The following is a 26,356-nucleotide window of genomic DNA, read 5'->3' as shown; positions in this document are numbered from 1 at the left end:
TCAGAATGCCTTGTTGTTACGTGGCATCTAATTGGTTCTGTCCCAGAGTGACCCCATGCACAACAGGGACACTACCTGCCTGGTCCTGCACCAGCCTCACAATTGCTCCTATGCTTGAGCCCATTGTTGGAGCCACCGTGTCACTCCATCTCATTGAGGGCCCTCCTCTATTTTGAGGCCCTCTCCTTTACCTAGTCCGATATCCTTCTCCAGGGACTGGTCTCTTCCGACAATATATACAACACACATAAGGAAGTCTCGCCAAGCTGGTCTCTGACCCAAACAGGCTTGGTCGACCTTTTGGCAGTCCATGGTACTTTCAATATTCTTCTTTAGCATCACAATTCAAATGTATGTACTCTTTTTCAGTCTCCCTTATTCAATGTCCGACTTTCACATGCATATGAGGCCACTGAAAATACCATGGCTTGGGTCTGGCGCACCTCAGTACTCAGAGTAATGTTCTTGATTTTCATTTCTCTAAAAAGATCTTGTCCAGCAGATTTACCCAAACGAATGTGTCTTTTTATCTCTTGATGGCTGCTTTCATGAGCACTGATGGACTGTGCTTATGAGCAAGAAGAAATCTTTGGCAACTTCAAACTTTTCTCCACGTATCATGACACCACCTAGTGGTCCAATTGTGAGGAGGATTCTGACCTTCTTTCCATCAACTTGCCATCCATACTAAAGGCTGCAATCCTTGATCATAAGAAACACTAGGAGGGTACAATAAAACTGTACTTCCTGGGCCTCCTCCCAAATGCATGAGTCTGTAGATGCTGAGGCTGCTGGTCTGAGCCCGACTCTTGAGCAACCAGTTACTCAAATGTCGGGGACAGCCACACTGACCTCCCACAGAGCTTTGAAGGAACGCAGCAGAATCTCAAGCCACAGCACAGAACAATTGGATCAGAATCTGAATTTTCACAAAACCCTCTGGTGATTCGTAGAGAAATTAACATTTCAGAAAGCGTGGTGTAAATTATACCCCTACTTTGGCCAAGAGGACTAGGAATGGGATGGAACAGGATCTGGAACTGCCGGTAACTTGAGCGCTAACCTTCGAAACCCTTCGCACTAACAGTGTCGTGCAGAAATTCAAGCCTCGTGTTGCCAGGTATTCCAATATCTCAAAAAATGTGAATCTGGATGCTTATGTGAAATCTCCCAACTGTAAAATATTGGCAATTAATTCAAAGGTCTCATAACGTCTTCTAGGCTAAATAAAACATGCCCGTGGGCCATAGTTCGCCCACCGCCTTAATGTAACCCCTAACCTAAAAAAAGTCGATCGTAACTTAAGTTAGTTTGGGGGAAAATGTTGGAGATGCCTTTAGAACACTCTCTTTAAAAGCTTTAGATAAATGGTATCTTTGGTAACATAATTATTTTCCATTGGGCATAGTTTGTCTGACAAGAACTCAGCAAAGCAGTAGAAATGAATGTTAGACAGGGCAGCTTTGAAATATAAGTTATGGGAGAAAATTTATGCAGCTTTAAGGCAGGAAGCAAGAGAGGCTGCCCAATGCCTCGGGAGGGCCTTTGAGAACATGAGATGTGAGAGCAATCCATCTCAAATGGGAAGGTTTGAGGCATTTGATTATGTTTACTAATAAATACAACCATGGGCATGGAAAATATTTTAGTCACAAGCCTTTAGGAATGAAAGAACAGCCGCCTTATGGATGTAGAATTTATACTCACTTATTAAGTAAGTATATCAGTTCCAAAGTAATATCAGTTCCATAGTATCTCTCCATCTTTATATAAAATTATTGAATTTTATCATTTCCTTTTAAGAAAAAGTAGTTTAGGGGGTGGAAAAACTACAATCGAGATATACAAATAGGCTCAAAGCACTATATTGTGAGGATCTTGGGCCGTCATCATGCCATCCCTTTTTAAAGATACCTTAGAAACTTGTAAACCATCTAGAAAATAACAAGAAGGGATCTTTCAGCAAGGTCAGTTAGGACTAGAAAGTGCACAGCAGGCAGCTAAGCCGCCGAAAAGAACCATGAAAGTCAAATGATGTGTCTGAGAAGGAGAAAGGCGAACAGGAAAGTGATGAGAACTGCTTATTACTTCCCTGGAACAGGAGTAAACAAGCAAAGTTTCCTAAACACATGGAATGAAACAGAAAAGGCTCAGGAAACTTTCCAGTCACCTCTCAGTAGGCTCTGCTTGTGACTATATCTCCTTTAAGAAATGACCCTAAAAATGTTTTGTTTTTGTTTTTTTAAAGACGTGACCCTTTACTCCATAATCTCAAATGACACTCCCGGATCACAAGCCCATTTCTTAGTCTGTCATAAAAGGTGTTCACGATACAAGGACAGTTTAGCTCTAATCCTCTTAAATCAGAAAGCATTAACTCATCTCTTTCCAAAGCCCTCCAATTAGCCCAGCAATTAAGACAATAGGTCCTTGTCTGCACGCTACAGACATATCTTTAAAATGGGCAAGTGTCTGCCATTGGAGTAATGAAGTAAACCTTAAAGTTTAGCAGGATGATTTGGGGTCAACATTTGAAGAACTACTATTATCTCATAGTTGATTCTAACACCAATATGTTTTCATTATTTTTCAAGTTGAATATTCAAGACACACGCATGAGGCAAACATATACTAGATGACATTATTTCCTTTAGCAAGGAAGACGCACATCATATAGAATAGTAAATAGGAGAAGACAGATAGGCTTTGACAGTTCTACAAACATAAAGGGAGTTTCACTTGATGCTGCCATGATTAGCGGCTTCAAGTGTAAATGATCCTACAACCTCACAGGTTCCAACACTTATTTGTCCTACTGCCCCACTCTCAGGAAAAACCCTTCCTTAACGCCTCCCCTGAAAATGAAATCTTAGGTATAGATCCAGATCTAGCTATCAGTGCCCTTACCCAGAACAAAGTATAGCCATCTACTTTTATAGCCCACACCGCCCTCTGGACACTTTCAGTGCCCCCGGGGCAGTCTTCCCACTGTGGAAAATACGGATTCTAAGATAAGCATTCACTTTGGGAGTCTTTTTATAAAGGGCCAAATTGAGTGCATGATGTGTAGATTATTGTTCTGAAAATCCGAAGTCCATTGTGTTTACCTGTGCCTGTGAGAAGCCACAATACACAGTACAACACATTAAAGACACTCTATATTAAAATGCCTTCACTTTTTCAGTTATTCTATGTCAGTGGTTCTCAAACTTCCTCATGTTGTGACCCTTTCATACAGTTCCTCGTGTGGTGATGACCCCCCCAACCATAAAATTATTTTCCTTGCTACTTCGTACGTGTAATTTTGCTACTGTTATGATTCGGGCAGACCCCTATGAAAGGGTCATTCGATCCCCATAAGGGCCGTGACCCACAGGTTGAGAACGGCTGCTCTAGATGAAAATGCACTCACCTCTTATGTTTCTTTATAAGCAAGAAGAAGAAAGACAGTAACATTTAATCATGGCCTAAAATCTCTCAGGCCCTGTGCTTAACAAAATCACCAGTCTGATGGGATGTTGAAGGAGACAAGCTTTATGGTCTCTTTAATTAAAACTCTCTCTTTTCTGTGGAATATTTGAGCAATTTGATATGTAAATCCTAACCACAGTAAGTCACAGAATTAATTGTGACTTAGAATTAATTGCCTGTCAATTATAGCCTTATTATTCTACAAAAAGAAACTCCTTTACCTATGGGTTAATCTTAAATCCAAAACTACAGAAAGGATATGCAGTAGAAAAACAACAATTGTCTCATCCTGACTATGTTGACATAGTACATGATAAAAATAGAACCTAAGAGAGGAGAGAAACAGAGGAGGAAAATAGTATTTTATGTTCATACACAGAGCTTAATGCAAAATGTTTCACTTCACATATTCTTCATTTTTTATCACAAATTCAAAAATATTATTTAATAGTTCAGTCATTAGCCACTGTTGTGTTCATACCCAGCTACCATGCTACATATCTAGTTATATGGGAAGAAATAAAATGCAGGGCTTTCTGGTTTGTGAAAGGCATTAATATGCATGAGAGTGCAGCTTGCCCCTTGTGGAGATGTAGAAGGTTCTTGTTAGCAACCTCCCAGACGTCTCCATATGTGGCTGTCTCTTCATTTGGAACTTGCCTTGGCCAGTGAATTTCCGAAGGCAAGAAAAAATATGATTGAGCATCCAGGCTTTCCTGATATCTCTTTGCCATCGCCATCAGAAGATTATGCTCCAAGAGGAGAACAAGAAACACCGAGTGGTTCCCCCCCCCCCACACCCCTATGCTGGGGTAGGGTGGTATGCTGGGATGGCACCATCCCAGAAACCCCAAGCATGATTTGCCAAGACAAAATCAAAAAGGGTGAAATAGATGCATCTCACAGCTCCATATTGCCCTCTTAATAGCTCTATCATCACACTTACCATATCACATCATCTTGTTCATTATTTTCTATTTTTCACTAGGATAATTTTCTATGGAACTGAAATTGCATTTTTAACCTTGGGGGCAGGTGGTTTGAGGGAGCAAAGGCTTCCTAAAAAGCAAATAAATATTGAAGAATTAAGCAACATAAAGAAATAGCAAATATTCTATTCAAACCCTTGCTTGTTATTCAAATGATTATCAAATAGCTGAAGTACATAAGTGAAAAATGTCCAGCATGATAAGAAAACATAAAGTTTGAGCTCTGCCCCGTAAGAGAGTGGGACAAAGGCTTCTTGTAGTAGATGATGCTTGAGTAAGCTAGCATCAGGCCTTGAGTAGACAACTTACTCCATGTGTTGGAGAACCTTGTTTAATGGGTTTCAATGGCAGATTTTTTCAGAAGCACTTGAGGAAGTTTCTCTACAGATGAAGCAGGAGTAAGAGCCACTGGAGAACGTTGGAATGGGTTAAGCTAAGCAGATGGAAGGCGGCAAACCAGGACACGGTGGGTGAAATGGCACAGTCTTTGTGGGAAACAAGCTATCGATTGCTATCTTAGTCTGGACTTGGAAGCCAGGAGCATGAGAGTCCAAGGCTGAAGGAATGAATGTCCATGGTTCATCACAGGGGTCAGTGTCTTCCACGGAAAGAGCTTGGATTTGATTTCAGGGGCAATGGGAAGCAAAGAAATGATGCAGAAGATCAACATGACCAGCTTTGTAGCTTTGAGGTTTGAAACAAATCTCTGATGAAAGTGGCAGGAGGAATAAAATCAGTGACTAGATGAAGAAGTGTTTTAAAATATGTGAACCTGAAGGAGCGTTATGAAGAGCTGCAACATGGAAGAATGTAAAAGGCTCCTCCTGTGTTTATTGTCCGCAGACAAGTTTTTACGTGGGCGCGCAAACAACTGATACTGAATGAATAAGAAGAGGCAAACAACGGAAAGCAATGTTTTGTTTGCTGTTGCAAAAACATGAGTCACAATCCATGAGTGGCCAGCCAACAGGCATTCATCAAAAAGGTAGAGGGAGAATCGACAGATAGTGCAGTCAGAGGAAATAAAATCCCAAGAATAAAGAAAGGATCAATAATCCAAATGCAGCACAGAGATGCAGTTAGATAGGACTGAGAAAGCAATTATTGTCTTTGGTCATTTTGCCTTTCCCAGGCAGTTTGAATAGACTACTGGGGGTGAGAGCCAGACAAACACTAGCCTGAAGAATGACGCAGTAGAGAAGAACAAGCAGCACATCCTCCTGAGGCTGCAAACCCACGTGGATGGGGTAGATTTGCCCTAATCTAATTGTCCTATTTTTATGGAGCAGAAATAGCCTTTATGCTTTTAGCACATATCACTGACGATCTTTATCAAAATGGCTCAAAGATAGAGTCATCTTCCTCAGCCTGAGTATAGAACTTCAATCACAGTAAAAAAGGCATTATGGATGAGAAGTACCTCCATAGGTCTCCTAAATGAATGTGCTTGGGACACATGCCTGAGTGGTGCGATCATTAAGCGCTCAACTACTAACCAAAGGTTGGCAGCTCAAACCAGGATTTTGAACCAGTTTGAAAAGTTTGGTCAAGGCTCACAGACACAAGGGTTGCATACATACTGTTTAACAGCCAAATACCTCTGTGCCCAATGCTTTGACCTGAACTGAAGAAAGGTGGCTTTGCCCAGCTCAGACAGGAGCCAGCCCAGACATTCAAAGTTGTGAGGTCTGAGTGGGCCATTGCGTTCCATTTCCACTCTGGTCAAAATCTGACACCTTGAGAGATTTGGTTGCTCTGCGATCTGTATACTGTCCTTATTTTCATGGGTCATGAACAGGCCATTTGAAATTAGTCTTAGTCCCTGCTTTAAACCCAGTTAGAGGCCCCTCCACAGACAAGCCGGTAAACCCCGTAGAGCAGGGCTACCCCACATGTAAAGACCCCTGAACCCAAACTGGCTGAACGGCAACCAACAATCACTTCAGAAATGACAAGATCTTTGTGGGGATGGAATGCTATCCTACACATATGTCAAAGAGTAAAAAGACACGACTGTAAAACGACCTAAAGCTTTATTTGGGCCACCCCATCACATCATTAGTATTCACAAGAATGTGTTAGGTATGTCTAACACTATATTTAACCCATGTGTATTAAAAAAACCACAAATGAAATAGAAGACATGGGGAGGATTCTCATCCAAACCCACTTCTTTTTTTAAATTTCAAGCATTGCCTCGAAAATAACTTTCCTTTCTATTGGTCACACGCATTGGCTTTACTATCTTGCTTATACCTACATGTTAGGGCTGATGTTTAACTAACACTCATGTCCTGTGTTTGCCCCACTGACAGCCAGAGGAACGAAATAGCTGCGGGTTGTCTGGAAATGAGACTGCATCTGTAACATCTGTCTTCATTCAATCAAAACCCAGTGCTACTTACATTTTACGAGTTTACCTGCAACAGGAAACCACTTTAAGAGTTTTAAGACATTCTCCTCCAGGAGGATTAACAGGAAGCTGTACTTTTCATCAAACTTTTCCAACACCTTCTGCCATTTCCCCCATCCTAGCTGTCCAGCTGGATGTCACCACCTTGCGTGCAGCAATGATGGAGTGTCTTATCCAGAGATACTCATTAGAAGAGGTTTTGCTGGAAAGTGAAAATCAGTCATTATGGGAGTAGGGGTGAGGCGAGCAAAAATGTACTGTTTGAACCAAGTTCTGCTCCTAAATCTCTTTAAGTCTAAGTTATATAAAAGTTATGTTCATTTATCATCAAACATTAGTACTTTAAATGATTGTATTCTTATATAGAAACACAAAAGAAACTTTCCAGATACACTACAACATCTTGAACATATTAGTAAATTAATAAAACAAAGAATGCTCTGATGAGCATCACAAAGCAGTGGCCATTTGTCACCAAGAACTATTGTATGTAAGTCAAAAATTTAAATCCACTGGCTTTATAGTCTGTTAGTGACTGCAGGTTGCACAGTAAGTTGGTGTTCGTATTCTGAGGACTGCCTTTCCCAGGTAATCTGAAAAGCTATTATCAAGCGGCTTTATTCCTCCTTCATCCAAACAACAAATTATCTCTTTCCACCAAAATGACGACATGCCGTAACTTCAGTTACATAGAAGTAAAGCCAGTTATTTGGGGAAAGGAGCAGTACCAATTGAGAAACTAAACAAAATAGCCGCGAAAGTCAAGGAGAAAGAAGCCCAGCATAACACAGCCCTTGTTCAATAGATACAATTTGGCCATCATTTATTTTTTTTTACTAAGTTCAGAGCCCTCTTGTAAAGTATAAATATCTAACAATAACATAACATTTTGATGCTTCTTTATTCATTTTGAATTTTTCTCATTTCAGAGATTAGTAACAGCCATGAATATCCTCACCCCTTCACAATCACTAAGTGTATATAATTTACTGGTTTAAATAATTTCTATTAGTTCCTTGATTAAATCTGTGTCATATGTACACTTCTGTGCTTTACAGACGCCGTGAAGGCATAACATCGGAGTGCCAGTAACATGTCCTGCTTGCTCCCACTTACAAACATGAAGCAACAATCTGAGATACACTTAACCCTGCATGAGACCGCCTCCTAATGGTACAACGGCACCCAGTAGCTGTGCCAAGTAAATAGACAAAGCTGCATCTCTGGATCCTAGAGTCAGGCCGCCCAGAACGGAAACTGAATCCACCTCTTATTGCTGCTACTTTCTCTCTCTATGTCTTAGTTCCCATATTTAGTAGCTATGTTGTATATGTATAGTATATATATATTAAAATTATCTTTATATATATGTACATTATATGTATGTTGTAGAGTGGTTATGAAGATTAAGTCGATACATGTGATAGCATATAATGGATGCTCCATACAGCTTAGTTGGCAGTATTAACATGACTGTAGAGAGGTAAATGTATTTCTGGCCCCTCTAAAAGGGAAAAAAAATGTTACAAAAAAAGTCAAGTCATGTCAGATATCAGCTTACTCTCAAAAACATGTATGTGAAAAGTGAATACAGTACCATCCAAGGCAGGGGTGGCAAGGCCAAAAGCAACCAGAAGAGGTAGGCTGTGAAGTACGCATGTAAGGATCCATTAGGATTTAAGCTGTGGAGATGTCCAACATCCCGTTAGTCCATACAAATTTTGAAACCACATAATGACCTAAAAGTGACAATCATAGTTGAAAGCTTGATGAATTCTGATTTCTAAGGAGTTCTTTCCAACAATCTATAATGTGAAACACTTACATGACAAGTCGTATGACTGGATTAAACCTGGAGAGTCCGGAGGGTAGGAGAATAGGGGTAGAATTACAGACCTCTTTCAACAGCCTGAAACTGTCCATGATGAATAAAGTTGAATTACCACGAGAGACACAATGGAGAAATGGGTGACAAATGAACAGGGAAGCGTCTACTTTGATGTGACATAAGAATAAGTCTACAAGGCACAATAATAATTATGGAGTGCTTATTTTCCATTAGACAGTATTTTAAGTGAGTGACTGACTCATATTAACTTGTTTAACTCTCATAATAACTCTAATTATAGAAAACAAACCCAGTTCTGTTGAGAATTGCAAAGTATAACAATACAAAATTTATCACCTATTACTTAACCAAAGTTAATACATGTCTACTTTCTAGTGATTTCCCTCCTTCCTTTTTCCATCCCTGGTAATTATTAAAGAACGTTTCTTTCTGTGTAGAAACTTTTTCCTGAAATTTTATAATAGTGGTCTTATACAATATTTGTCCTTTGGTGAATGATGTCCTCCAGGTTGATGTGTGTTATGAGGTGTTTCATGGATTCATCAATCTTAGAGTTGTGTGTACGTATCATAATTGTTTATCCATTCATCCATTAAGGGGCACTTAGGTTGTTTCCATCTTTGCTACTGTGAATAACACAGTGAGTATTAGCATGCATATATCAATTCATGTCTCCGGTATATAAATCTAGTGGCAAGATTGCTAGATCATCTGATATTTCTACTTCTTTTGAAGGAAAATTCAGACCTTTTCCACAGTGCTCGCACCATTGTAGAGTCTCACCACCAGGCTGTGAGGAGCTCCAATCTCCCCGTACTCTGACCAGTACTTGTTGCTTTTCGTTTTGAACTTTGCTATAATTGCTTGTGGGAGATAGATCTCATTATTTTGATTCTCAGCTCTCTAATGACTAATGGCCACATAGCACATAGCTTGCTCACTGCCGACATAACAATATCAAAAGACTAGTTTCTGCCAAAGGAAGTCATGTGTGGTAAACAGAGGGTCACTGAAACAAGGGAAACCAACACAGAAAGAATTGACACAATTGCTAATCAATGAGCTCAGATATATCAATGATCAAGAAGATGGCATAAAACCCGGAACTGCTTCAATCGTTCATGTTTACGTATCATTCTGTTATACCTTGACTCAATGGGAAATAACAGCAACTCTTATTTTAATTCCCATTTTAGAGAGGAACAAAGAGCCTAAGCAACTTCCGCAAGGATACAGCTAGGAAGTCTACAGCTATTAAGGGCTGTAGAGAGGAATTGTGCACAATCTGACTTTTATTCCCTCTACTACCTTTCTTCCTTCCAATGTCAAGTGGCTTAAGGAATTAACCAGATAAGGTTGTATACAAGCTTAATTCAGAAATATTTGAAAATAGATAATGGAGTGTGTGTTTCAGGGTAGAGTCAAGCAGATATTAATAGAGAGTTAATTTGATACTGCACAGGAAGCATATGGATAGGTTAACTACACTATAAATTCCCTTCTTGCCTGTGTAGTATCAAATAAGATATGCTTAGAGAAGTCACACAGCAAAAGAATTAGATAAATTACTATGCTCATCGATACCTCAACCTTACAGAAGGTTCATGTGTTCTAAATTATAGGCAGCAGAATGGGCTGATTGCCTTGGAATCTTTTTTTTTTTTATATTATTACTTTTAGTCAGTCATTATCTTACCATTGGGTTTAACCTCATAAGACTACAAAACCCAACAGGGGGTACGTGCTTGAATAAGTAAAACAAAGCACTGTTATTTTCTAATAGGGTCACAAGTAATGCCGGTAAATTAGTAATTAGGAGACTACCTTTATATAAAGAAAATTTTAAAATTTTAATGGGTTTGAATTACTATAATTAAATAAAGCTCAAACCCAGCAAGATAAAAAGGATGAATGAATGACTTCCCAAGTGAAATAAACTGGTGAGTTATCAGGATTAGGACTAAATCTAGTCATCCCCCAAATCTTTATTAATGACCAGGAAAAGCCTACAATATGCTAATTAAATCTATAAATGCAACTGAGCTCACACGATCTTTCCAAAGGTTAAGCTAGGACAAAAGTTAAAAAGAAACATCTTCACCTTAAGGAAAATATTTTTAATAAGTAGAAGTACTGTCATAAACTCTCACTCAAAGCACCATCAATTATCATTCAACAGAGATGCTCTTTAAATAAAGGTCAAATTCCACATAATCAAACTATGGGAACAGACACATGAAGCTGGCTTTAAGAAAGCTTCACCATTTACATTTTCATTTAGTGTAAAAAACCTCCTGCTTATTTTTTATTGGTCAAGGGGGGAAAAGACATGAACAATGAAAAAATAAATTTTTCACCTTTATCATTTATACTTTTTTCCCCTTTCTAACTTAATGAACCAGAAACTCTCTGTTTGCAAGTAATAACATAATTATGTCCTTGGGAACTTGTTTTTTATAATGTAGCTATTTATTCTTTAGCTCTCAGGTCATTAGTTCAGAATTATATGTTTTTCTCATAACAACTGATAATAATAAATTCTTATATTACATCCCAAAAGAACTATGAAAAAATGCCTACTAGTCAATTCATTCAAAACATATACAATGCAACAGTAGAATGGGGGAGATTTTGACCAAGAAAAGAAGCTCAACATTGAGTATATTTTTATTCAGATATTTTATCCACAATATTGAATTTAGTGTATTATAAATGATTATCCAAGAAAGCACAATAGAATTACTTGTATCATAAAGTTCATTTTTAGTATTCAAATCAAGCCTGTAACAACCTAATTTAGAAAAACGTAAGACAATCCTTCAGTTCTGTACAGCTTTCCACCCCAGTTTCCAAAACAACCTCAAACCTCACTACCCTGAAGTCAATTCCAATCCAGAGCAACCCTAACAACAGAGTAGACTTGCCCCTGGGGGTTCTGAGGTCACAGATCTTGACCCGAGCAGAAAGGCTCCTGGTTGCCCCTAGCAGCAGTGGGTTCTACGGTTGACCTTGTGCTTAGTGGCCCAATAGGGAGCCTATCTTCCCACCCCGGTTTATAGAGGCTTCCTGAGTTCATGCAAGCTATCCACTTGTTGCCCACTGAAAGATGATTTCCCTCCTTTGAGGAAGACATATTATTAAATTACATCTTCAACTTATCTCCTGGGCAGACAAAAAGACAAGCATGCTGTGCTAAACCTCAAGCATTTGGAAAGTTTTATTTATTTTTTAAAGTTTGCTGACAATAGCTAAAAATTTAGGTGTTTTCATCTGAAAAATACATCGTGTCTTAAAATGCCAAGCAATAACAATGGTAGACATTCTCATCTGGAAATGACCAGCTACTGCCAAAAAAGAATCTAACTCTTTCATCCCTAAGTCTCCAGGTCCCAGTTCATGCCTAAAAGGGTGGGATTAATATGGATCACAATGATTGACATAAAATCACCCCCTCCACCCCCAGAGCGGGAGGAACAACAGAAACAGTGGGGAAGGGAAATATTGATCATTGTAAGGTATAAAAATACTTATAATCTATAATTTATCAAGCGGTCACAAGGGTGGGGGGTGCGAAGCAGAACTCATACCAAGGGCTCAAATAGAAAATGTTTAGAAAAGAATGATGTACAAATATGCTTGATACAATCGATGTACGGATTGTTATAAGAACTATAAGAGCCCCCAATAAAATTATCTTTAAAAAAAGACTCGACTTTAGTACAGGGTATGAATCCACATCTTTTGTTTCCTTGGCATTCCTGTAAGCATATTTAAATATATACTAGTCCTTTACATAGCATGGAGATTAATGTTCATGTTTCCACTACTCATGAGGGATTCCTGTCTAATTAAAGAGCAACATGTAAGCTCATCAAACTGAAAGCAAGTACCCCCAAAAGTGTGAAGGTGTGCTGAGATTAAGAGTAATTAGGTAGGTAGGGTTCAATATTGCTTCCTTTTGCTGTTGTTGTTGTGTTGTTTGCCTGGGTGCTAGTTCTCCCCATGGTTTCCTTAGTATGGAAATAAATAACCTATAAGGTTACTGAGTCCAAGTCCCCACCAAACAGGGTGAGTTGTAGTCAATTAAGATGGTAACTTCTAGCCACGATTCCCACTTCTGGACTTTATATGCCTGTGGTCATGGTCCCTTGTTGGAGGTCTTCTCTCTACCAGGGGGCAGTACTATAGTGGGAGTTAGACTTGGCTTTTTGTTGAAGGGGTGAATCAAGCCATGCCCTTGGTTTCCTTGAGCCCTACTCTACCTTGATGGAGAGTGTGATTTTAAAAACATCCTTTGTTTTCCTTGGATATTTAACCATAAAACACAAGAATTTTTAATTTCAGGAAAAAATTTTGTTTTTATTCTTTACTTTCATAGTTATCTATCTATCTATCTATCTATCTATCTATCTATCTATCTATATATATACATTTAATTAAAGGTTACGAAAATGCCACACTCGGCGTTATAGGGATACTGGTTCCATCATACAGTTATAACACACATAGCCTCACCTGCAAAATCAGACTTTTATTTGCTGGCTGAGCTTTGGTAGAAGCAAGAAACCTGTGGTGAGTTTTGGACATCTTTGGTTTCTGGCTCTGGACCCTGCCTGTGGCTCACTGCTGCCTGACCTTCAGATTTGGACTAAATGCCACCCACCAACCACATGAGACACGTGCTCAAAGATCTAAAAGGCTCTGTGGGCATTGCAGCAAATGGGAGGCCCCAGGGACATTAAGGAATTATTCAAAGGAGGAGGCGGAGGAAAATGGAGTAGATCAGCATCTCAGAAGAGTTGGCTATTAGGCACACCAATGATTTCCACCTCATTTGAACTAGTCTAGTGTAAATTCTTCTGAAAGAAATTATTACCACACCAGGCTATTATCAGATTCAGAATCAATGATAAACTTTCATTAAGGACTGAAAATCTAGTTCAGAAATTCCATTTCTGATATGGCAGCTTGAGCAGTTCTATGGAACCCCGAGCAAAAAAAAAACAAACCCATAAAAATAATTATATACAAACCTAACCTAACTAATTACCATAAATTAGTGCTGACTCATTGTCATTTTAGTGAGTACATCTATGATTGTGTGTCGAAGAGTTTACCCTCAATGATTTTTCAAAAGTAGATAGGCAGGCTTTCCTTGGGAGGAGATGATGTCGTTAGCTTGTTATGTGCAGTGAGGTTGTCCAACTTCTAATGACCCACATACAACAGTGCATTCGATGATCTGGTCCTCCCCAACCTCACACTTGCTGCTACATCTGAGTGCATTCCTTCAGCCACCGTGTCTATCCATTTCCCGGGTTTTCCTTTCTCCCACTGCTCCTCCTCTGTAACCAGCACGACATCCTTCTCCAGGGACTGGTCTCTCCTGATAGCATGTGCACGGGATGTGAGACAGAGTCTTAGCATTGATTGCAAGGAGCATTCTGATTTAAGACAGAGTTATTCGCTCTTCAGAAAGACAATAGTACTTTAATATTCTTCACCACCACCATAATTGAAATATATCAATTCTTCTTCAGCCTTTCTTATTTCACATGCACATGAGGCAACCGAAAAAACCACGGCTTGAGGAAGGTACACCTTACTCCACCAGGTGACATCCTAGCTTCTCGACACTTTAAAGAGCTCTTGGGCAGCAGAGTTTCCCAATGCAATACACAATTGGATCTCCTGAGTGCTGCTTTCATGGATATTGATTGTAGATCCAAGCAATAGGAAATGTTTGACAGCTTCAATCTTTCCTCCTTTATCATAGTATTGTCTATTGCTGCCATTGTGAGGATTTGGGTATTGTTTACATAGAATTAAATTCTGTACTGAAGGATCCAGTCCTTGAGCCTTATCAGCAAGTACTTCAAGTCCTCTTTTAGTTCAGCAAGCAAGGTTTTGTCATCTACATCTCAAAGGTTGTTAATAAGTGTTCCTCCGATCTAGGTGTCTCATTCTTTTTCATATCATCCAGCTTCTTGGTTGAATAGGTACAGTGATGGGATATAAATCAGAGAAGCAAAACCAATGATGCTTATTTTTGTGTATATAAAAAAAGAAATTTATATCAAGAAGGTGGCTCATACAGTTATAGAAGCAGGTAGGTCCTGTGCAGTTCAAGCTCATGGGTCAGATCTTAAGCTTAATTAATGGGGAAAGAGTTTACTTTATTCTTCCCACAACTGCTTGGCTGTTCACGTAAGACTCCATCAGGAAGGTTATTACATTATGTTATCACATCATGGGAGGATCCTGCCCCAGCCAACTTAACAGCAAACAGAAATTCTCATAGTATATAACCCTCGCGCATACTTTTCCTGATATTAAAACACATAATATATCCTTGTTCTATTCAAACAATTGTCTCTTGGTCAATTTGCAGATTATACAGAAGCGTGTTGAAGTGCTATGGAATTTCTATTCTTGGAAATATTATCCATAGATTGTTACAATCCATCCAGTTTGTTATGATGCACTATTGTATAGTCAATAAAATATAAGTTAAAATTTTTGCTGATCTCTTCATTCAATCAAATCCATCTGCTGTTAGCAATGATATCCCTAAGTCCAGGTCCTCTTTTGAATGGACTTGAATTTCTGGTAGCTCCCTCACAATGCTTTTCTACAACTGTTAATGATATTGTTCACTGATTTGTGCATTCTGTTAAATAACCTTTCTTTGGAATGGACACAAATACAGATCTCTTCCCATAACTTGTCTAAGACACTGTTTTTCAGATTTCTTGGCATAGGCCAGAGATTGATTCCAGTGCTTCTTTAGTTTGTTGAGACATTTGTTTCAATATTCCATCAATTCCTGGATCTTTGTTTTTGGCTAATGCCTTCAGTAGAACTTGGACTGTTTCCTTCAGTATCATTGAAATGGTTTAATATTGACCAGTTCTTCTTGATACATTAAATGTGTATTCCTTCCACATTTTTTATAAAACCATTTTATTGGGGGAATCCTACAGCTTTTATCACAATACACACATACATCCATTGTGTCAAGTACATTTGTACATTTGTTGCCATCATCATTCTCAAAATATCTGGTTTCTGCTTGAGTCCTTGGTTTCAGCTCCTCATTTTCCCCTCCCTCCCTGCTCCCCACTCCCTCATGAACCCTTGATAATTTATAAATTATTATTATTTTGTCTTATCTTACACTGTCCAATGTCTCCCTTCACCCACTTTTCTGTTATCTGTCCCCCAGGGAGGAGGTTATATATAGATCCTTGTAATTGGTTCCCCCTTTCTACCCCACCCTCCCTCCACCGTCCCCGTATAGCCACTCTCACTACTGGTCCTGAAGGGATCATTGTCCTGGATTCCCTGTGTTTCCAGTTCCTATCAGTACCAGTGTACATCCTCTGGTCTAGCCAGGTTTGTAAGGTAGAATAGGGATCATGATAGTGGAGGGTAGGGGGGGAAGGAAGCACTTAGGAACTAAAGGAAAGTTGTATGTTTCATCCTTGCTACACTGCACCCTGACTGGCTTGCCTCCTCCCTGCAACCCTTCTATAAGGGGATGTCCAGTTGCCTACAGATGGGTCTTGGGTCCCCAAACTGCACTCCCCACATTCACAATGATTTGATTTTTTTGTTCTTTGATGCATGCCTGATAACTGTTCCCTTTGACACCTTGTGATTACACAGACTGGTATGTTTCTTCCATGTGGGCTTTGTTGCTTCTCAGCTAGATGGCCATTTGTTTACCTTCAAGTCTTTAAGACCCCAAATGCTATATTTTTTGATAGCTGGGCTCCATCAGCTTTCTTCACATTTGCTTATGCACCACTTTGTCTTTAGTGGTCACGTTGGGAAGGTGAGCATCATGAAATGCCTGTTTCATAGAACAAAGCATTCTTGCATTGAGGGAGTACTTGAGCCTTCCTCATTCTTTTGATGTTTTTTCCCCCCATAGAATATTTAATATTAAAACTCAAGACGTGAGTTTTTTCCATTTCATAGAGATATGCTAAGCATATTTTTCCATTTTGTTTTCTAATTTCTTGTCTTTGCTCATTTAATTATAATACTTTGTATTCTCTTATCAATGGAGCATTGGTGGTGTAGTGATTACACAATGGGCTGTAATCTACATGGTTGAGAGTTCAAAGTAACCAGCAGATCCAAAGGAAAAAGACTGGGCTTTCTACTCCCATAAATAGTTACAGTCTCAGAAATCCACAGGGATTGCTATGAGTCAGCATTGACTCGATGGTAGTGAGTTTGAGAGTGAGACTCTTCTATCAGGAGCCAGTCCCAGAGCCCCTTCTGACATCCACTTTGATCTTTTCTCTTTATCCTGTCTTTTTAATGAAATTTGCTTTCTTCATGTTTGATGTTGTTGATGCCATCCCACAGTTTACCAGGTCATTAGTGTTCAATGAATCAATTCTGTATTAGAGATGGTCCCTAAATTCAGGTGGGATATACTCACAGTTGAATTTTGGCTGTCATGGACTTGTTTTCATTGTTTTTTCAATGCCAATGTGAGCTAACATATAAATACAGTTAGCACTTGTTCTCATCTTGGCTGTTCATATTAAGCTTAATCCATTATCTCTTCCCACAGATGTAGTTAATTTGATACCTGTGTATTCCATCTGGCGAGGCCTACATGAATAATAACCATTTAAGTTGCTGGAAATGAAGAAATTGATGGTTTTGCAAAATTCCATCATTCAATCTGATCACCAGCTAATTGTCTATCATCAAAAGGAGGTTTTCTTTTATTACGTCAGTGAGATTGTATCAGAATAGCATGGATCCTAAGCCTAATCACATTGGAGTCATGTTTTACATAACAAACAGAATAGCCAGGAGCACAAATAGAAAGGAATGAAGCACAGATGCATTGGAAGCACACAGGAAAACCAGAGAAGGCTGGCAGTTACCAGAAGTCAGAAGGGAGGCCTACAGAAGTCATCAACCAGGAACTTAATTTAGATTTTTCACCTCTGGAATAGTGAGAAAATAAATTGCTACTCTTTAAAGCTACACACTTATATTTTTTATTATGACAGCAGTAGATAACTGAGATGTAGTTCCAAGTTTCACTAATTAGCACATCTGTGGCATACTCAAAAGGATAGTCAAATATATATATGGATAAATTAAAAATCACATTTACTTTTATATATTTTTTGATTTTCCAACAAGAGTGCAAAATCCAATGGGGAAACAGAATAATAAAAAATCAATCCTTAAAAAACTGAATATTCACGTGCAAAAGAATGAAGTTGGATCACTTTCTCGCGGTATACAGGCAACCCCATTAATATTGCTTCTTTTAGAATTTGTAGGTCAGTTGAAACAGGTGTATATAGTTCTTATTCAACCTTAGAGCAAGGAAAAGCTAGAAGCATTTTCAATATTTTAAAAGCTGCATTCATAGCAACTGAAGGTGATTGTGGTAATGAATGTACTGTGCTTAGAGGTTGGTCCAATGATTTCAAAGTGATGGTATTGACATGACACTGAAGCAGAGCTTCAAACAAGGCAGTGCCCTACTCAAAGATCTCAATAGACAGTGATGCTTCCTATGTGTGGTTCTCTTCTAGAAGGCCTCCCTATACCTCTTCCAAGTCTCCCACTCCAGGGCTTCCACCTGTAATGTTTCCTGTTCTGGTCACCTTGACTAGTCATGCATGCTATAAAAAGTCTGATCTTTTCCTGTTTAACTCCTACAGCAATGACAAAGCAAGTTTAAAGCCCTGGATTAAATTTTTCTGTATGTTTATGACAATTTGTAGACTGTCTGTACCAAAAATTCAAAATGAATTATATGTAGGAGCTAAAAGTATAAATCACTTGGAAAATAAAAAAGGAGTAAATCCTAATAGTGTACTTGAATTAGGCAAAGCTTTATCACTATAGTAATAAAAGCAAAAACAACAAAATAAAAATATAGATAAAATTAGGCCTGATCAAACTTTAAAAAAATGTTATTTTTAAAGGGTGCCACCAAATAAATGAAAATATAACCCACAGGACAGAAGAACATATTTGCAAATCCTGTATCTGATAAGGAATTTGTAACTAGAGTATGCCAAAACTATTACAAGTTCTTGGTAAAAATGAAAAATAACCTAATTTTAAAACAAACCGTATTTGAATAGGTACTTCTTAAATGAGCATACAACAAGGTTAATAATTACATGAAAATAGTCTCCAAATCACGAGTCATCAGGGATATATGTAAATCACATTCCATTTCACAACTCCTCCACTGCCATCTAGGAGATTCCAACTCATGGTGACCCTAAAGGATAGGGTGAAACTTCCCTGTGGGTCCCTCGGATTGTAAATCTTTACGGAAGTAGAAAGTCTCATCTTTCCCTCATAAAGCAGCTGGTGGTTTCAAACAACTGACCCTGAGGTTAGCAGGACCCTTTCCCACTAAACAGAAGCTCTATAATAGAAAGGGTAGGTAATCAGTGTTGGCAAAGATGGGAAGAAATTTGGCTCTCATACATACACTGCTGAGGAGAACGGAAAATGTTGAAACCAATTTAGAAACATCCTCGGAGTTCTTCAAAAAACGTTCAAGATAGAGCGATCATGTTTCCCAGAAAGTCGACCTCCAGCTATAGACCAAGAGAAAGAAATGGATTTCCACACAAAATGTGTGCAGAAGTGTTGAAGCAGCATCGTTGATAGCACCAAAAAGAGTGGAAATAGCCAAAATACCTATCCCCAAAGGTATGGACAGATAAAATATGCTATGTGCACAGTGCAGAATATTATTTAGCAATAAAAAATAATCAAGTACTCATTCTTGCTACACATGGGGGAATCATAAACTTTATGTTAAATGAAAGAAGTCAGACACCAAAAATGTATGTCTATATGAAATATCTAAAATGGGAAAATCTCATAAAAAATTAAGGAACAGATAGGTAGTTGCCTGAGGTGAGGAGAAAATGCTTGGGCAAAATGGAAAATGACTTCTGCATTGGCTGAAAATATGATAAACTTTACCATGACAACATCTGCATAACTTTTCGATATACTAAAATACATTTTATCATACACTTTAAATAGATGAAATGAATGATACAGAACCTGTATCCTAATAGTGTTACATTAACATTTACATGGGCCACCAGCCTCAGAAGCAGGAAGGAGATGGGCAAGAGAGAGGGATGTGGTATCCACAGGGTCTCTTATAAATAGGACACATTGTCAAAGAGAAATCATTAGTCTATGACTTGATTGACAGGTTAGACATTACCCATATCTTTTCACAGGTGTGTCACCATGGCAGAAAACATTAGTACCACAGTATCCACGAGGATTGAATTGTACTCTCTTTCAATATTCTGCAGTTTGAGGAATAAAAAAGACTGAAAGAGCAAAATCAAGGCTGAGGGTATATGGCGAAAGATTTTCCAGTGCAAAAAACGATTATTCAAGAAAGCTTTTTACAGCCACAAAGAATGAACAGGTGAATAATGCTATTGGAAAATAAATTACTGATAGATTGTTTAGCCTTTAACTTGCTAATGTTGCCATTAGGTGACATCAAGTCAGCTCCAACCCAGAGCAACAGAATGAGGCACTGCAAGGTCCTGCGTCATCCTCACCATTGTTCCTCTGCCTGAGCGCATTGACTCCGCCACTGCGTCATGCCATCTTCTTAAAGGTCTTCCTCTTTCTAGCCACCCCTCTACTTTACTAAAAAAGATGTTCTTCTCCAGGGATGTACCTCTTCTGACAACATGGCCACAGTTTGCAAGATTTGACTTGCCATCTTTGCCTCTCATCTGGCCTTACTTCTTCCAAGACTGATCTGTTTGACTGGCTTGGAGTCCATGACACTTTCAGCAGTATTCTTAAGTACCATATTTCAAATGCATCTGCTCTTCTATGGGCTTCCTTATTCATTGTCCAACTCTCACATGCATATGAGGCAATGGACAATCATGGCTTGGGTCAGTCCTCAAAGTAACATCCTTGTTGTTCAATATTCTAAAGAGGTCTGTGTAGCAGATTTGCCTTGTGTAACACATCTTTTGATTTCTTGATTGCTGCTGCCATGAGAACTGATTATGGATCAAAGTCAAATCAATCCTCGGCAACTTTGACCTTTCCCCCATTTACCATGATGTTAACAATTCATCCAGCTGTGAGGATTTTGGTCTGCCTTACATTGAATTGCAATCCGTAATGAAGGCTACAGTCCTTAATTTTTATCAGCAAGTGCTTCAATTCCTCCTCATTTTCAATCTTCCAATCATATAATCCAGCTTGTCTGGCTAGCTCATGCAATATTTTATTTTCCTAAAACGTCTTTAAAATATGTTCCTTTGGTCACTTTGGAGTCCCAAAATATCATTGTTGTTGGGATTCTGACAGCTATGCCACTTTTATTTCTACTGCCAATTGGATCATACATGGTGGAAGGTTTCAATAGAGCTTCTAGACTGAGACAGACGAGGAAGTAAGATATAATGGTCTACTCTGAAAATGTGACCAATTGAAACATATAATAAGCAGTACAGCATTGTCTGATGTTTTGTCAGAAGATACATTTCTCAGGTTGAAAAGCATTCACCATGTAACTGGGGAAGAGATGCTTCCTCACAGCTCAGCCACACATAACAAACAATAGGATGGAGGACAGCCTTGGGGCCATTCCCTGATGTGGCACAACTCAAAATAACAAAAAAAATCTCTTCTAAAATCCATGAGCAATTGGAAGGTGGGAAATAGAATGTATGAATCCGGGAAAACTAGAACTTGTCAAAAGATAAAAGAGCATTCTTAACGATCAATAGTCTAAGCTTAAATGAACTGATAATGAGTATTTTCAATCATACAGTCTCATGGTCTACTGTGCCTGGGATGCAAAATTGAAGCAGAATTGTACCACAATCATGGTCAAACTGAACACGTCAAGATCTGTTTGAAGTACAGCCATGGTAGTCACAGGACAATGCTCATACACCTGCAGGCAATGAGGTAAGATACCACTACTCAAATGAATGCGCCGACCACTAATGTTAAAGGTGAAGCAGTTGGAAGTTTTTATCAAGTTCTGCCGTCTGAAATTAATCAAACATGCAATCAAGATGCATTAATAATCATTGATGGCTGGAATGAAAAAGTGGAAATAAAAAGATCAGTAAGTAGCAAACATCATGTTAGTGGTAGGAACAAGGCCAGAAATTGCATGATAGGATTTTTTCAAAATGAATGACATAAAACATTGGAAACTTCTTTTCAAATACATGAGTGATGACCATACATATGGACCACACCAGATACACATGGAATACACAAAATAAAATCAGTTCTATCTGTCACAAGAGACCATAGAAAATCTTAATACATCCGTCCAAACAAAGCCACAGGCCTACTACAACAGAGACCACACATAGTTCACATGCAAGTTCTAGTTGAAGCTAATGAAAATCAAAATAAATCTAGATAACCAAACAGAGCCCTTAATATATCCTACCTGAATTTCATGTCCAGACACAAAATAACTCTGACATGATGAGTAATCTTGACTGATGACCAAATAAACATTGAGGACATACTACAGAAAGGAAGGAAATAATCACTAACGAGCAAAGAAAGAAAAGAACAAATGGAAGTTAAGAAAATGCCTCCATACTTGCTCCTGGCTATAGACTCGCTAAACTAACTGGAGGACATGAGCTAAACAGAGATTCCAAAGAGAAAATACAAAAGAAAAAGCAGAGTATTATAGCAAAATGTTAAAGAGCTGTATATAGAAATCAAGGGTAAAGAAACATTCATTCAGATTTTCTGAAGCAGAAAAAAATACTCAAGCCTCAAGGGGCAATATTGAGGGCAAAATATTGATGGGCACACAAACCATCACAAGAAAATAGGGAAATTGTAATAGATTTTATTTTACCTGGATCCACTACCAACCCCACCAAAGAAGACTGAAAGAATCATCGACTGCCAAAAGAACCAATAAATCTGTCTTGGAAGAAGTACAGCCAGAATGCTCCTTTGAGTCAAGGATGGCTAGACTTTGTCTCATGTACTTTGCATCAATTGTATCAAGCATTTTGTACATATGTTGCCATCAACATTTTCAAAACATTTTCTTTCTACTTGAGCTCTTGGTATCAGCTAGTTTTCTTTCTCTTCCTCCCCCAACCTTCAACCCCGGTGAACCCTTTCATAAATTATAAATTATTATTCTTTTCATATCTTACACCATCGACTACCCATGTTTCTGTTGTTTATCCCCACCCCCGGGGGGTGTTATATGTTGATTGTTGTGATTATTCCCCTTTCTCCCCATTCTCCCCCAACCTTCCCCCTAGCCTCATGGTATTGATACTCCCATTAATGTCTCTGTGAGATTTATCTGTCCTGGATTCCATGTCTTGAAAACACTTATCTATACCAGTGAACACACTCTGGTCTAGCCAGATTAGTAGGTAGAGTTGGGGTCATGACAGTGGGAAGGGAGGAAGCATTAAAGCACTAGAGGAATGTTGTGTGTTTCCTCAGTGCTATAGGGCACCCTGGTTGACTCGTCCTAGACATGTTTTCAAGAGAGACCAGTCCCTGGAGAAGGGTATCATGCGTGGTAAAGTAGAGATGCAGCAAAACAGAGGTAGTCCCTCAGCAAGATGGACTGTCACAATGGCAGAAACAATGGGGTCAAACATAGCAGTGATGTAGGAATAGTGCAGGACCCAGAAATGTGTCCTTCTGTTGTCCAGTTCTCATTCAGTGTCCTCCCCCTCCATGGATTGGTTACAGTATACCTGCAGATGCAAAAAGCTGTGGCTGTTCAAGTTCCTGATATAAAATGGCATAGTGCTTACATATAACCCATGCACATCTTCCTGTATTCTTCAAATCATCACTAGCTTACTTATATAATATAGCATAAATACTACTACTAATAAGCATAGAACTTTAAACTCCCTCTTAGCTTTTGAGGGATTGTTTTGATCATTTATTTGTTTTTATTTTTCTGCTCCTCCTTTTTATTTCTTTTGCTTTATGTGATTGATCACTGATTTCTAGAGTTCATGGACATAAAACCCATTGGTCCACAGGGCTGACAGTACACAGGGTCTTTACAAATCAGAGCCAACTTGATTACATCCAGTAACAAGAAAAGCCCACTGCCCTAAAAAATTATTGTGAGAATAAATTATGATGATATATGTAGATTATTTATAATAGTGTTTGGAACATTGTAGTGCATCTGTTTTCTTGTGTCCTGAAAATCTTCAAGGAAAATCTTCAAGGACTATGACTACTGTTAGGTTTTGTGTCGACTTGGCTGCACCATGATTTGGCAGTAAGGCTTTTCCATGTTACCTAACATAATGTAATCAACTCTATTATGAGATCTGCAGTGAGCAGCAAAGTAGCTATGAGATGAGAGTAGATTGCAACCCCTGACTTGGGTTACAGGACCAAATGTTGTTTCCTCAGGGGTATAGTCTACTTGATATATAAATAGAAGCTATGCTAAGCACATTCATTTTTTCTGCTGAGCCTACATCTTGCATTTTATCTGTTGCTCTTGGGTTCTTTGGACTTTAGGCAAGGGTCTGCCATATTGCCTGATGAACCCAGGAGCTATGAGTGATGTGCCATTTGATCTCTTATCTGATCTACCAACTTTGGATTTACTTGCCTCTGCAAGCACAAGCCTCACCTGCTGACATCCAACAGACTGTGATTACTTCATCTTCCTACTTCCTGGTTCATCATCATCACTTGCAACGATATGAGTAATCAAAAGTCTCTAGCTTAGCATTGGGTCTACGAACTTGAGTCAACTGGATTTTCCACTTCTACACTGTGTGAGTCATTTCCTTGATATAAATTTTTCTTTCTATATTTCTTTCTATCTATCTACCTATCATATATCTATGTCACTGGTTCTGCTTCTTTATTGAACCCTGCCTAACACAACTACTAAAATGGGTGTATTTTTCCCTAGAAATATTGAAACTTTCCTCTTCAATCTCTTTCACAGATTTTAAAGTTTACAGTTTATAAAATTATAGAGCAGTAAAACTCAAAACAGTACTCATTCTTCTGAAGATATTTTACCATTTTGCCTGTTAAAAAATGTATTAAACAGCGAGAATATATATTGCCAATCTGGCTGTTTCTTTTACCAAACTAAAATAAATTTAGTTATCACCCATAGCACTTTACCTGTACCTATAAAAACAAGTGTATCCTTAATTATTCAGGAAAGATGCACACTACATGTGACTGCTGTGTAATTGCTTTTACTTCACCCTATTAGCAAGATTCCTTAGAAACAATAGCTTTCATCCTAACCACTAGCTCAATTGATAGTGACTGTCACAAATGCTTATTGGCATGAACACTTAGTATCTTGTTTCTCCTTTACAGCGCCTCTATTATATAATGGAAATATATATTTATTGTTGATGTTATTAGTCACATCAATGAGTATGGTTGTCACAGAGCCATAGTAAAGGGAAAAATGACAATAATAATAATAATTAGTCCATTAAATGATCTCATCCATCATATGATACAGTATCATGGCTTATTCTTTAAGTACCTTAAGATAATTACTGTCAACTGGTATTAGAAATAGAAAAATTAAACAAAATTTTCAAATTTAAAAAAGGTATTGTGCAGACTTGATAAAAATACTGATTTTCAAGTCATATTCAATCTTGTCTTGTAATAAAAAATCACTCAAGGGCTATCCATCAGTTGTCACTATGAGGAATCTAAAGTGAACATAAATTACAGAAACTCAACTGATTTGATAACTTAAAGTGTGATTTTAAACTAAATGGAGCCAACACACATACAGGCAATCTGGTTCACAAATCTTTCAAATTCTGCTATAAATAAGAACTTTAAAATATCTAAATGTACCACAGAATATTTGACAACTATAAAACAAAATTATTGGCATTAACTGTCTTAGTTACAATAGTGGTACCTTGAATATCATAAGTCAGGTAGCAGCAAAGACTAGACTTTCAGTTTCCACAGTTTAGGACACTGGCAGCTGAATTCCAGGTATGACTCTAACACAAGTTCTTTCCCGGTCTATATGAGTTTCTAATTGCTTCCAGCAAACATTGGATTCCGAGACTTTTAAATGCACCTAGCTCAGCCGGATATCTTCTTCTCCTCTTCCATATGTGTACGTGTGTGTGTCTTTCTATTTTTATTCTGCTCTGATATAACTCAAAATTGATTAGATTTAGGTCCAGCATGACTCTCGTATGATCTCTTTGATAAATAAAGCCTATTTCCAAATAGGTCATACTTATGGTTCAGAGATCAGGATTTTAATACACATTTTAGGTGGACACAATTCAATCCACAGCATTATATATTTTAAGCATATTTGATCAAGAATATATTAACTGAAGAACTCAAACAGAAAAACAAAGCTGGCCCATAGTAGCTTTTCAAACAGAAAGAGAAAGAGTTTGGCTGGCTAACAGGGCAGAAACCCTTTGGGGCCACACTTGAAAAGCACTCTTGGTCTAGACAAAAATGTTTTAACAGCTCTAAACACACTGCCATCTAGTTCATTCCGACTCAAAGCAGCTCCATACAATAGAGGGGACCTGCTCCAGGGGGGTTCCGAGGCTCGAA

The 26,356-nt window shown here is 38.4% G+C and overlaps 1 protein-coding gene and 1 long non-coding RNA gene across 2 annotated transcripts in view; both read right to left on the bottom strand.

Moving 5' to 3' along the window:
• LOC142436276 (thyrotropin-releasing hormone-degrading ectoenzyme-like) overlaps positions 1 to 26,356 on the bottom strand; it is a 333,189-nt gene that overhangs the window by 219,252 nt on the left and 87,581 nt on the right. The gene's annotated exons all lie outside the window — the stretch shown is intronic.
• Positions 4,417 to 8,899, bottom strand: LOC142436275 (uncharacterized). Its single transcript, XR_012781849.1, has 3 exons — positions 8,699 to 8,899; positions 6,866 to 7,075; positions 4,417 to 4,530 (listed from the first exon to the last, which is right to left on the bottom strand). It is a non-coding gene; the product is annotated as an uncharacterized LOC142436275 (long non-coding RNA).

The sequence above is a fragment of the Tenrec ecaudatus genome, unplaced genomic scaffold (assembly GCF_050624435.1).
Source record: "Tenrec ecaudatus isolate mTenEca1 unplaced genomic scaffold, mTenEca1.hap1 Scaffold_191, whole genome shotgun sequence".
Taxonomy (NCBI): Eukaryota; Metazoa; Chordata; class Mammalia; order Afrosoricida; family Tenrecidae; genus Tenrec; species Tenrec ecaudatus.
The sequence above is the reverse complement of the archived record's forward strand: the minus strand, read 5'-3'. Positions and strand labels throughout refer to the sequence as shown.